This window comes from Adiantum capillus-veneris, chromosome 20, assembly GCF_014529385.1.
Source record: "Adiantum capillus-veneris isolate H3 chromosome 20, ASM1452938v2, whole genome shotgun sequence".
Lineage (NCBI taxonomy): Eukaryota > Viridiplantae > Streptophyta > Polypodiopsida > Polypodiales > Pteridaceae > Adiantum > Adiantum capillus-veneris.
Window position 1 is genome coordinate 90,337,207 of NC_140950.1, and position 11,940 is coordinate 90,349,146.

The following is an 11,940-nucleotide window of genomic DNA, read 5'->3' on the forward strand; positions in this document are numbered from 1 at the left end:
CCTGCATTGGTAGTTTGTCGATGTAGTGTGCAAGGGCTGCGTGAGGCCCAAACACCATGCGCTCCCCCCCTTCCGGCTAGCCCACAGGTCCATGTCCAAAACATCCTGCAAAAATGTAATTAACCAAAAGCAAAGAAGAAAGGTAGAATTATCAATGAACAAGATGTTTAGTATCACCTCTTGTTCCTCATCTTGATCATCCATAGTTGGTGTGGCTTCAAGGTTGATATAGGATTTTCTCTCATCAACTTGGCAGGGGCTCCGCAAACTAGGCAATCGGGGAAAACAAGAGTTTGGTTGCCAACAACCTTGGCTTGTGTTGCAACAAACTCCTCATCCATGACTTGCCTCTATTCTGCAGCAAGAATATCCATTGTCACTAGTGTAATTGTCTCAGCTTGTCATCTATAGCTTCTAGTGTGGGATCAAGGGCTAACTCCATCTTGGTGTATATGAGGCTAAGACACTTATCTAGCCGGACAAAAAAAGCCTTTTTTAGATCGTTCTCGGCGGGGGGGGGTCATCATTCAGTACCCCCTTATATAACGTGTGTTTGTGGGGTATTAAAAAAACCCTCATTTAACATGTTTGAATAAATAAAATGACTCTTTATTTTAGTCTTTTCCAAAATTGAATATAGAAACCCCTTATTTTAATGTATCTCTATTAAATTGCCTAAAATGTTTTCATTTTAGAACCCCTCCTTTTGAACTCACGCTACAAATTAACATGATTACATAGTGACCCCCCTTGTGTAAGGATAAATACACTTCATCTTCTATAATTATGCCACTAATGTGACTAATATCCACTTCAAGAATTACAACAGGGTCCCAACTCTTGTGGTCGAGCACCTCGGAGGTCCCAAAAATCTACTCTCTCACTACAACTACCCCTTCCAAGCCGTGGGATATTCGGTAGCTTGCAGTCTTCGCTCACTCTGGACATCTATAGGGGAAGTCTTGGGATACTTACGATCCAACAACACCCCACTCACTGCCAGATGCAGGATCTCCATCTCCTCCAAGAAGGGCTCCTCATTGACAAGAAAGAAGAGAGTGGTAGTTTTGGATAAGAAAGATTGCCCAATTTTGTGTTTCTTGAAGGATTCAGCAACTTTGTTTATCATTATGGTTTGCCTCTTTCACAATCACCTCAAAATGGGCTAGTCTCTATGAAAATGCAGTGTCGCCCCATGGATGTAGCAAATTAGATTACATGGAAACCACAACATGGCGTTGTCTTTGAAGTTCACAACATACTTCAGTATATCCACATGCATATACTCGATGATTTCATGAAAAGTGTCATTGTGGAGTTGCATGGTTTTTTGTAAATCCACTGTGTGGGTGAAGAATCCATGAAGGTCATTTCTTCCAACATATTTGGCATTATCTAGGAAAAGAAGGAACCGCAAGAGGAGATGTGTGTCTCTTTTGATCATGCTGCTGCGTGGGAGGAGGATGCACTAGCATGTGCTGCCATGGCTCTCTCTCTATCTATCTATCTATCTATCTCTCTCTATCTCTCTCTTTCTATTGGGGGCAATCCTAGCATAGCCTAATCCTACCAAGACCAACATAAATATCAATCCTAGGATAGGCAAGCCGGCTAGGGCATGGAAGTACGATCATCCAATGTACCGAATGAGAGATTCAAGAGAATGCTCATCCAATGTAATAGAGATTAGTCATTAATCACTAACTCTAATCACATCATCAATCAAGAATTAACTACACACATTAAGCCCAACTTACCATACACTAGAATCTCCAAGTACACTTATGACAATCACACACTAGTTGCATTGGTGTTGGCCTCTCCAATCACCACATGCCAATCAAGGCACTTCATCAAAAGCTACACACACAAGGTGAATGGTGCTAGAGTTTCATAAAACCCATCCACACACAAGAAAGAAATAGGGCACATACACGAATTACAATATTAAGAACCAACTTAATCAACCTAATTAGAGATGTTAAATATCCCAAGTCCAATGCTCATAGAAGGATAAGAGTGGTTAATAAGATAGAAGTCAGAACACACACTCAAATCTAGAATAATGAGGAAGGTGAAACTACTTCATGACATAATGGAATAGAGGAGATAAGACTAATGAAAAGAAAATATTAGATTAAAAATAACTTCTCTAATTACAATGGATTAACACTAGCCTCTTAAGCATGGGCATTAAGCTCAAGGCTAGGCCATTTATAGAGTGAACACTCATGAGAGAGAGAGAGAGAGAGAGAGAGAGAGCTCTCAAAAGTGAATCCTCAAGAGTGGATACTCAAGAATGAGACCTCCTTGCATAAAGGCTTTCACCACAATCCCTTATACTATGGGTTTAGTTTGAGCCCTCTATGTAGCATAGACAACTTTGGAGCTCCTAATGAGCGCAAGACCTTATACAAAGTGAGTGGGAAATATTGTCACATCCATAGCATATCTCTTGCTTGATGCATATTCGGTGTAGATTGTGTTAGAGGCTACTACCATTCCCCCCTTCCTCATTTGGCGCACGTCCTCATGAGCTGGTGAAGCAAACCATGGTGACATGGTAGAAAGAAAGTCCATGGAAGAAATGATGAGCTGCAACTCATAAGAGCAAGTAATGAGCATCCAAGGCCAACATGGATAAATAAAACATGAAGTACAGTGAAAAATCATGCAAAGTGAATTTTTGCTTCTAAAACATGGGTGAAGCATAGTCAAAAATTAAACAACATGAAGCAAAAAAACACCTAGCTATAATGAAGATTAAACCACTTGAAATTTCAGTTTTATGCATGAAACACAAGCAATCAATTAAGACCCTGTGCTAATGCAAGTTCATTGGCCTACTAGCCTAAAAACTATGTGACCAATATTAATAATGCATCCAAGTCTATCATGTCTATGGGCTATAAAAAAGCTTCTAATCTATTAGTACATTGTCACAGATTTTTAAAGCTCATGGATGTTTGTTTTTGTCATTCATAGAAAAAGTAAAGCACAATACAAGGCTACTATCCCAAGGCAAGTCGACTCTTGGCTCCTTGAACCCTCAAGAAGGTGTTCCAAAATCCTACTACCCTACCAAGACAATGGCTAACCCTTATCAGCTCAAGGCATCGATTCAGGGCCTTGACCAAGCGAGCCAAGGTGATTCTCCTCGCCTGCCAAGAGCCAATAAGGCGCTAGGCCTCACAAGACACAACATAACATAAAAATTTTCTTTTATGTGTCTAGTATCATTTTTTGCTACTTTTTCTTGACACTTTTTTGCTTAATTGTTTCATTTTTTAGCACTTTTCTAATTGCCTCCATCGAGATGCTTATGGCAATTGGACTAAAGGACCAAAGCCTAATCATAGACCTAGGTCATGTTAAAAATGAACGGAGTACTAAGACTATCACCAAGAGTTTAGTGCTAATGAGAAATGAACCTACATTAACCTAAGGTCAAGGCCAATTACCTATGATTAGCACACATAAAACCTAATTTTTTGATGAGTTAATCCTCACAAAGAAAAGTGTTGAAACTTTAGTATGCTTAGCTTTTGAACATGAAAGAACCATAGCTTAGAAGAAAAATTGACTCAAGCCAAGCATAGAGAATGGAGAGATGAACAAAAGAGAATCATCATGGAAGGATTTCACCTATTCATGCTCTTTGTGCATCCTTGAGCAAGCATCCACTTTGTGTAGATAAGTCTCTTGATCCTTTTTAATACAACCCAAGCTGATTGAAGCTAAGTGTAAACACCAACTCCAAAGGCCTTTTATTGAAAGCCAAATGGCCACAAAAAAAAACATTAATGAAAATCTAAAGCTAGGGTCTTGCATACGCGAATTTGACAAAGGGGAAGCCGAAGGAAACAAGTTTCTTTGGTTATGCACATTGTGCTATTTGTAGCAAATTTATGCATGCACGTCAACAATGAGAGATAAAATGCTTCTAAATAAGCACATTTTGAAAGTTTTACAATCTCTCATGCATGATTCAAAAAGTTGATTAAGTGTTAGCTCACTTGAAATATGGAATTTAAAACAAGACAAGAGCTAAAAGATAATACAACTTTGATGAAATGAAGTGGCTCTTGAAAGCCAAAATTTTCAATATAAAGCTCCAAACAAGTTGGCTAAACACTAGCTCAAAAAACGTTTTACAATTTTTAGAGCAATCTATGAGCTAGAGATGAGTGCAACTTGATGAATGAAAATGAATGGCTCTCAATAGCCAAATTCTGTACTTGAAAGCTCTCAAAATAGTTGGGTAAACACTAGCTCAAATGGAAACATTTTCACTTTAGACCAAGCTAAGAGCTAGCATGTATACAACTTTTAATCCAAAGAATTGGAATGGCTCTAAATAGCCAAGTTTTTCAAATTTTTACAATGATGAACCCTTCTTGGATTAATGGAAAACTCTACCTTGCCACAACCCTTCAGAAAGAACCAATCATTAGTGCTCTTAAGCATTTGGAAACTCAACACAAGCACTAAAAGCATGCTCAATCACAAGCCCGAAATTTTACTGCTCTCTCATGGTTATCAACACAAACCCATTTGTAAGTGTCATGTAGTGATTTTTTTGTTCAAATCAAGCAATATAATGTATCAATAAAGTATGTATGCATGTAAAAAATGTCATTTAGTGCAAAGAGGGTTTTCAATGAAGCCACGCACATAAACAAAGTTTTCTTGTAATAAGGACATCTATTTCCTCAATCAAGGAACACACTTGATCCTTACTCATACATAACCCAAATGATGATGAGATGAACATAGATCACTCAAAATGATCATGTTCCTCATGCTCTCTTATAGACATACAACGCAAAAACGGCCTTAGCCAATGAATCTAAAATGCTATGTTCTTGTCAAATCCCAATGGTCTCTTTTTTCTTCATTTCTACCTGACTGGTTTGAAGTTTCTACGGCTCTTGGTTACACTGAGAGTTTTTTTTTTAAAAAAAAATCTTTTGCCACCTTAAGGTGAAATTCCATTTAGCTCAAGGAAAAGAGAGGGGTGAGAACGACCTCTCACTGATGAAAACAAAAAAAATAAGCCCATACTGCACATTCTCGCTAGCATTCAAGAATGTGATGAGAACCGAGATGGGAGAGAGGATCAAGTAGGAAAGGTAGAGTTGGCAGGATCCATGCTTGAACTATTGTGATGTGATGTGTGTGTGTGGGGTTGAGTGCTACAAGCCAAGGGCCAATCTAGAAAATGATGGAGAGTGTGATGACCTACAATGTTGCAGGTTGTTTTATCTCAAGAGGTCAACACAACCCTCTTGCAATTTATGGAAGAATAAGTAGCATAGCCGTTGTAGATTGGTGTAAGATAGTGACGATGGATGCGCCCCCAAAGATGAGCACCAGGGAGATGGATGATCTTTGCCTTGGCATGGAGGGCTCTAGGTGCTGGGCAAAATAGGCTGAAAATTTCTTAAAATATGTGTTCATTGAATGCGATCAAGGTGGGACAAGTCAATATGAATCATCGAGTGTGTGTGTGTGTGTGTGTGTAATCGGTGGGTATAAATGTCAGCAATTGGCAGGGTTGCAGGACCTAATAAGGTGGTACGTCAATGCAGTAAAGTCAGATGTGATAGTGTGTTATAAAAGCATCCAGCTGATTTAAGGGCAGACACAATACACGAGAGTCTCATGACCAGTGGTGCAAAGGCAGCAGTGTGGTAAGTGAGCGAGACTGCAGCAGTATGTGTGACAATCACGACAAGGATGACAGGTTATGGGGAAGGTACAAGATTGCATCAGATAGAGATTTGTGTCCCTATCAAAGCAGGTAAGTGGAGGTTGGAGCATGGGTTGACCACATATGGGCTTCGATGGGTTTTGCTACATGTAAAAATACAAAAGCCTTTTAAAGGCAGCGCATGATCATGGTCTTCATCAAAGCCGGGCCTCCCTATGTGTTTGTGCATTGTGTTTGGTGAATGAAGCCAAAGTGAGCAAAGGAAAGTGGGTAGGGTCCATCCAACAAAGCTGCAGGTTGCATGCAAGTTAATGAGAGTAGCGCGGTCTTTTTTGTTTCCTTTCCATTAACCTCTTAAGAGAATGTTCTCATAGGACAAGAGAGGGTAAAAGCAAGATGTGGGTGTGCATGAAGTTGTCTGTGAGGACATGGGAAAATGATCTCTTTGCAATCATACAAAATTCCTTTTTATAGCTTATCCAAGAGATTTGAGTTCATGTGATTGTTAGGAAATATGACGTAGCTAGGTAGATAATTGAGTAGATTACTTAATGAGAGAGATAATTTACACACACATGAGATTATAGAGTAGAGAGAGAGAGAGAGATAAAGTACACACGATATATGTGGTTCACCCAATGTGGGCTACATCCACGAGAAAGAAGCCACCTAATGGCTTTAGTACTTCAAACAAGAAGTAGGTTACAAAGGAATTATACCCTTAATAGACCTCCCGCCTTGCTTCACTCTCACCATCTCACACCCCACCTTGTTGCATCAACTTCACACTCTAAAATGTGTGTAGAAATGGCCTCCTTTTATAGGCCAAAAGGGATGCCCTCTCTCATGAGAGGCAGCCATGTGTAGCCGCCCTTGTTGGACCCTCCAATCCGCCCATGTGTGGCCACCCTAGAAAAGATAAGTCCGCTTCTGAATTTGGCCACCGGACATCGGCCGTTGACTTCCAACCATCGGCCACCGGTCATTGACTACCGGCCAAAAGACTAGTCATTTTAGGACCACTTTCCGGCCGCCGTCCTGGCCATAATATTCCCGCAAAAAGAAATATTCTGGTGAATCCATTGGGCTCGACGCCGGCGAGTGATTTTTATTTCTAGCGAGTGATTTTTCTTCACACACGATGGCTTCTCCTCATAATGTGGGCCTTACAAATGTGCGTTTTTAACACAAAAAAAATACAACGGGTAAATCAGGCTCCATACTTAACAATCTCCCACTTGGAGACTGATCTCCAAACCAAACCTGTGACTTCTTTCCATCCTCGCTTCTTATCCTTGCAATTGAAGATGAGCAAAAGCTCAACTTCTCCTCGTTGACCACCTTTGTATGGAAACGATTTTATCCTTACCTTTCACTTCATACCCCTTTGGTTGAAGCATGTAAATTTCCTCCTCTAAGTCACCATGAGGGAATGTGGTATTTACATCCATTTGCTCAAGATTTAGATAATGAGCAGCCACAAGGCTTCAGACAAGCCTAATTGAGTTCATTTTTACAACATGAGAAAATATTTCATTGAAGTCAATACCTTTCTTTTGAGAAAACCCTTTTACCACAAGCCTAGACTTGTACCTTTTCTTCCCACCTTCTTCTTCCTTCAGCTTGTACACCCACTTATTTTGAAGTGCCCACTTACCTTTAGGAACCTCAACCAACTCCCATGTTTGGTTGCGATGTATTGAGTCAATCTCCACTTGCATGCTCTTCATCCATTCTTCTTTTGGATTCGTGATGCATAGCTTCTTTGTATGACTCTGGCTCTCCAGAATCTGAGATCAAGAGATGGTTTAAGGATGGAATGAACCTTTCTGGAGGTCTACTTGCTCTTGTAGATCTTCAAGGAATAGGTTGAGGCTCCTCATTTGGTTGACATTGTTGCACATTGTCAGTGTTTTCTCTCCTTGATTCTTCACCATCCTCGAGCTCCATGTACTCATCACCTATTTCTTTTGTTTGTTTTCTTTCCAAGTAATCTTTGTACATATTTTGTTCGTTAAAAATTACATCCATACTCCTAAAGATTTTACCATCTTCAAGATTCCATAGGTGATACCCAAAGTCACCTTCTCCATAGCCAATGATCATAGGCTTCTATCTATGCGCATGAAAGCCTCACACCAAAACACTTTTAGAAATGCATAATTTGCCGGTTTACCTGTCCATGCCTCTTCTAGAACTCCCCCATCCAGTGCCGTTGAGGGTGACAGGTTGATTAAGTACTCATACATACTTACAGCTTCCGCCCAAAGTTCAAGCGATTGGCCTGCATGTAGCCGTATACTTCGTGCTTGCTCCATGATTGTTTTGTTCATCCTTTTGGAAATTCCATTTTGTTGAGGTGTCCTTGGGGTTGTTCTTTGCCTATGAATGCCATTGCTAGCACAAAATCTTTCAAAATCTTGGCTGCAATATTCGCCTCCATTGTCGGATCTGAGGCATTTTAACCCTTACTACCTATTTCATTCTCCACAAAGGCTTTCCACCTTTGAAATATGGAAAACACATCGGATTTATTCTTCATTACATAAACCCTATTTTTTTTATCGCATCGTCTATGAATGTTACATAGTACAATGAGCCACCAAGTGATGGTGTACTTTCAGGAGCCCAAATGTCAAAATGAACCAGCTCAAGTTTTTTATGTTTTCTTTCATTTCTAGATTTTGGAAATTTTATCCTCTTTTGTTTACCATAAACTTAATCTTCACAGAACTCTAATTCCACTTCTTTAAAACCTGATATAAGATTCTTTGTTTGAAGGATTTGCGTTCCTTTGGCACTCATGTTCCCAAGACGGTAGTGCCACACCACACTGTCGACTTCTATAGTTGCTTCACAAGCTGAAGATTGCGTGCTGACAGTACACAAGTAAAGTGTACGAACCTTTCCTCCCTTGGCAACCACCAAAGATCCCTTTGAGATCTTCCACCGTTTGCTTCCGAATGCAATGTTGTGACCTTCATCGTCCAATTGTTCTTTGGAGATCAATTTTTTGCGAAGATAAGGAACATGCCTATCATCTTTAAGCTTCCATTCATTTCCGTTAGCGGTTTTGACACAACAGCACCTTTGCCCGCAATTTCACAAGCTTCGTCATCTCCCAAGTATACATACCCAAAATTAGCTTTGGTGTAATCTTGGAAATGTTGCTTGTGTGGTGGCGCATGTAATGAAGCCCCATAATCTACTATCTAGGAATTAGACACATTGTTGAATGAGATAATTAGAGCATCTTGCTCTACTTTACCTGCCACATTGGCCTCTGATGTTATCCTGTTGTCTTGAGACTCCGACTCCTTCTTCTTATTGGATCAACAATCCTTCTTGATGTGGCCCTTCTTGCCGTAGTTCCAACATTCAAGAACTGACTTTTTGGGTGACTTGCTCTGTCTTGAGAGATCACGACCCATTTGGTTTTTGAACCTCTCCTTAGGCCTTCCTCTTGTTTCCACTGACAATGTATCACTTGATGATTTTGTTGTGCTTATCCTTTGTATTTCCTAACTTAGGAGAACAACCACAACATCATCAAACTTAAGAGTATTTGTGCCAGAAATAGAACTACTTACAGCCATCACAAGGCTATCCCAACTATCCGATAGAGACAATAGTATAAGGAGAGCTTGCACTTCGTAATCAAGATTTATTTTCAGCGATCAAAGTTGACTTATGTTGGTGCTAAAGTCATTTAGTTGTTCTGCAACTGAACCATTCTGTGCCATATTTAGATTGAACAAGCACTTCATGAGAAATACCTTATTGGATGCCGATGGTTTCTTGTAGAAGTTGTCAAGTGACTTCATCAAGTCCTCCGTGGTCTTCATCTCCGAAACATTGAAGGCCACTGTTGACGCCAAGCTTAACCGGATTATTCCTAGTGCCTTTCGATCAAGGACAATCCATGGTTCATCTGCCATCATTGCGGGCTTCTTTGCAAGACCACGTAGTGGCAAATAGAGGTCCTTCTAGTAGAGATAGTCTTCAATCTGCATCTTCCAATGTTGGTATTTTTTTCCATTGAACTTCTCAATCTTGAGCTTCCCTTCCTCCACCATTACTCCCACTCAATTCAAGGAATCCTATACTTGAGATAATTTAGCTACGAGCAAACCTTGCTCTGATACCAGTCTCGTTAGGAAATATGGCGTAGCTAAGTAGATAACTGAGTGAATTACTTAATGGCGAGAGATAATTTACACACACAAGAGATTATAGAGTAGAGAGAGAGAGAGAGTACACACGATATACATGGTTCACCCAATGTGGGCTACATGCACGGGAAAGCATCCACTTAATGGCTTTAGTACTTCAAACAAGAAGTAGGTTACAAATGGGATTATACCCTTAATAGAGCTCCCGCCTTGCTTCACTCTCACCACCTCACACCCACCTTGTTGCATCAACTTCACACTGTGAAATGTGAGTAGAAAGGACCTCCTTTTATAGGCCAAAGGGGCTACCCTCTCTCATGAGAGGCAGCCTTGTGTAGCCGCCCTTGTGTAGATAAGTCCTATTCAGACTTTCCAATTCGACCATTTGCGGCCGCCCTTGAAAAGACAAGTCCGCTTTTGAATTTGGCCACCGGCCATTCACCATCAATCATTGAAAAGGTGGTCTTGGATGGGCACACACACTCAAATTTTGTCCAAATTTTTGGCAGTTAGGTTTATCCAATGATTGAATTAGCCTAACATACACATCAATTACATGATTGCACACTCATATATCATCAATTCCATCAATTTCTATGCATGCACACACTCAAGATTAGGTGCACACACACTTGAGTTTTTTGGCAATTTTTTCAATCTTTGGTGCATTACCCACATAATGATTTTTATGCACACACATGAATTCTTGATGAGAATCAATCACTATCTTGACACACAAAAAATTCATTAGTCAAAACTTGACCCATAAATTTCATTCTGAGTGAATCCAATTAAGTACAAAGTGTAGATCACTTGATTTACACACCTAGGTTTAGCAAATAATTAGCACACATTGAATCACATTAATCAATCAAGAATTGAATTGAGCTAGTGATTGCACTTACACCATAATCACACTCCAAGCTATTCGTTTGGTCCACGCGAAGACGCATCATTGCACACGCAAGTGTGTGCACCATCAAATCGGTCCAAAAATTGATCATTGTAGGCCAAAACTTAAACACTCAAATCATCAAATTAGGCATAACACAATTAACTTGATTAGAGTGATGATTCCACCTCTTATAAGGGGACTAATCATACATTACACATCAAATTTTAGCGGTTAGGTTAGCAAACTTAGTCAAAAATTAGTATGGAATTAGTACAATTAGCATGGAAATTAAGAGAAATTAGTGAATGATTAGTGAGAAGTTAGTGAAATTGGGGGTTTGTGGTATTCATAACTCAAAAATTAGCTTCAATTACTTGCACAACATCATCAAATCAAACCAAAATTTGAGCTACACACACTCAAAAACTGATGAAATTAGTAATGAAATTACTCTATTCTACACATCCTATACTCGCTAGCTTAGGTTATCCATCCTCGGCAATGGTGCCAAATGTTGGGGTCAATCATAGCATAGCCTAATCAACCCAAGACCAAAAAAATTATCAATCCTAGGATTGGTAACCTGACTAGGGCATGGAAGCATGAGCATCGGATGTATCGAATTAGAGGACTCAAGAAAATGCTCATCCAATGCAATAAAGATTAGTTATTAATCACTAACTCTAATCAAAATCATCAATTAAGCATCCCCTACACACATTAAGCACCTTCACACATTAAGCCCACCGAAGCCCAACTTACCATAGACTAGAATCTTCAAGCACACTTATGACAAGTACACACTAATTGCGTTCGTGTTGTGTCCTCCAATCACCACACGCCAATCAAGGAACTTCATCAAACGCTACACACACAAGGTGAATGGTGCTAGAGTTTCATAAAACCCATCCACACACGAGCAAACAATAGGGCACATACACTAATTACAAGATTGAGAACCAACTTAATCAACCTAATTAGAGATGTTAAATATTACAAATCCAATGCTCATAGAAGAATAGGAGTGGTTAATAAGCAAGAAATCATCACACACACTCAAATCTAGAATAATTAGAAAGGTGAAACTACTTCATGACATAATTGAATAGAAGAATTAAGACTAATGAGAGAGTAGAGATTAGATTAAGAGTAGCTTATCT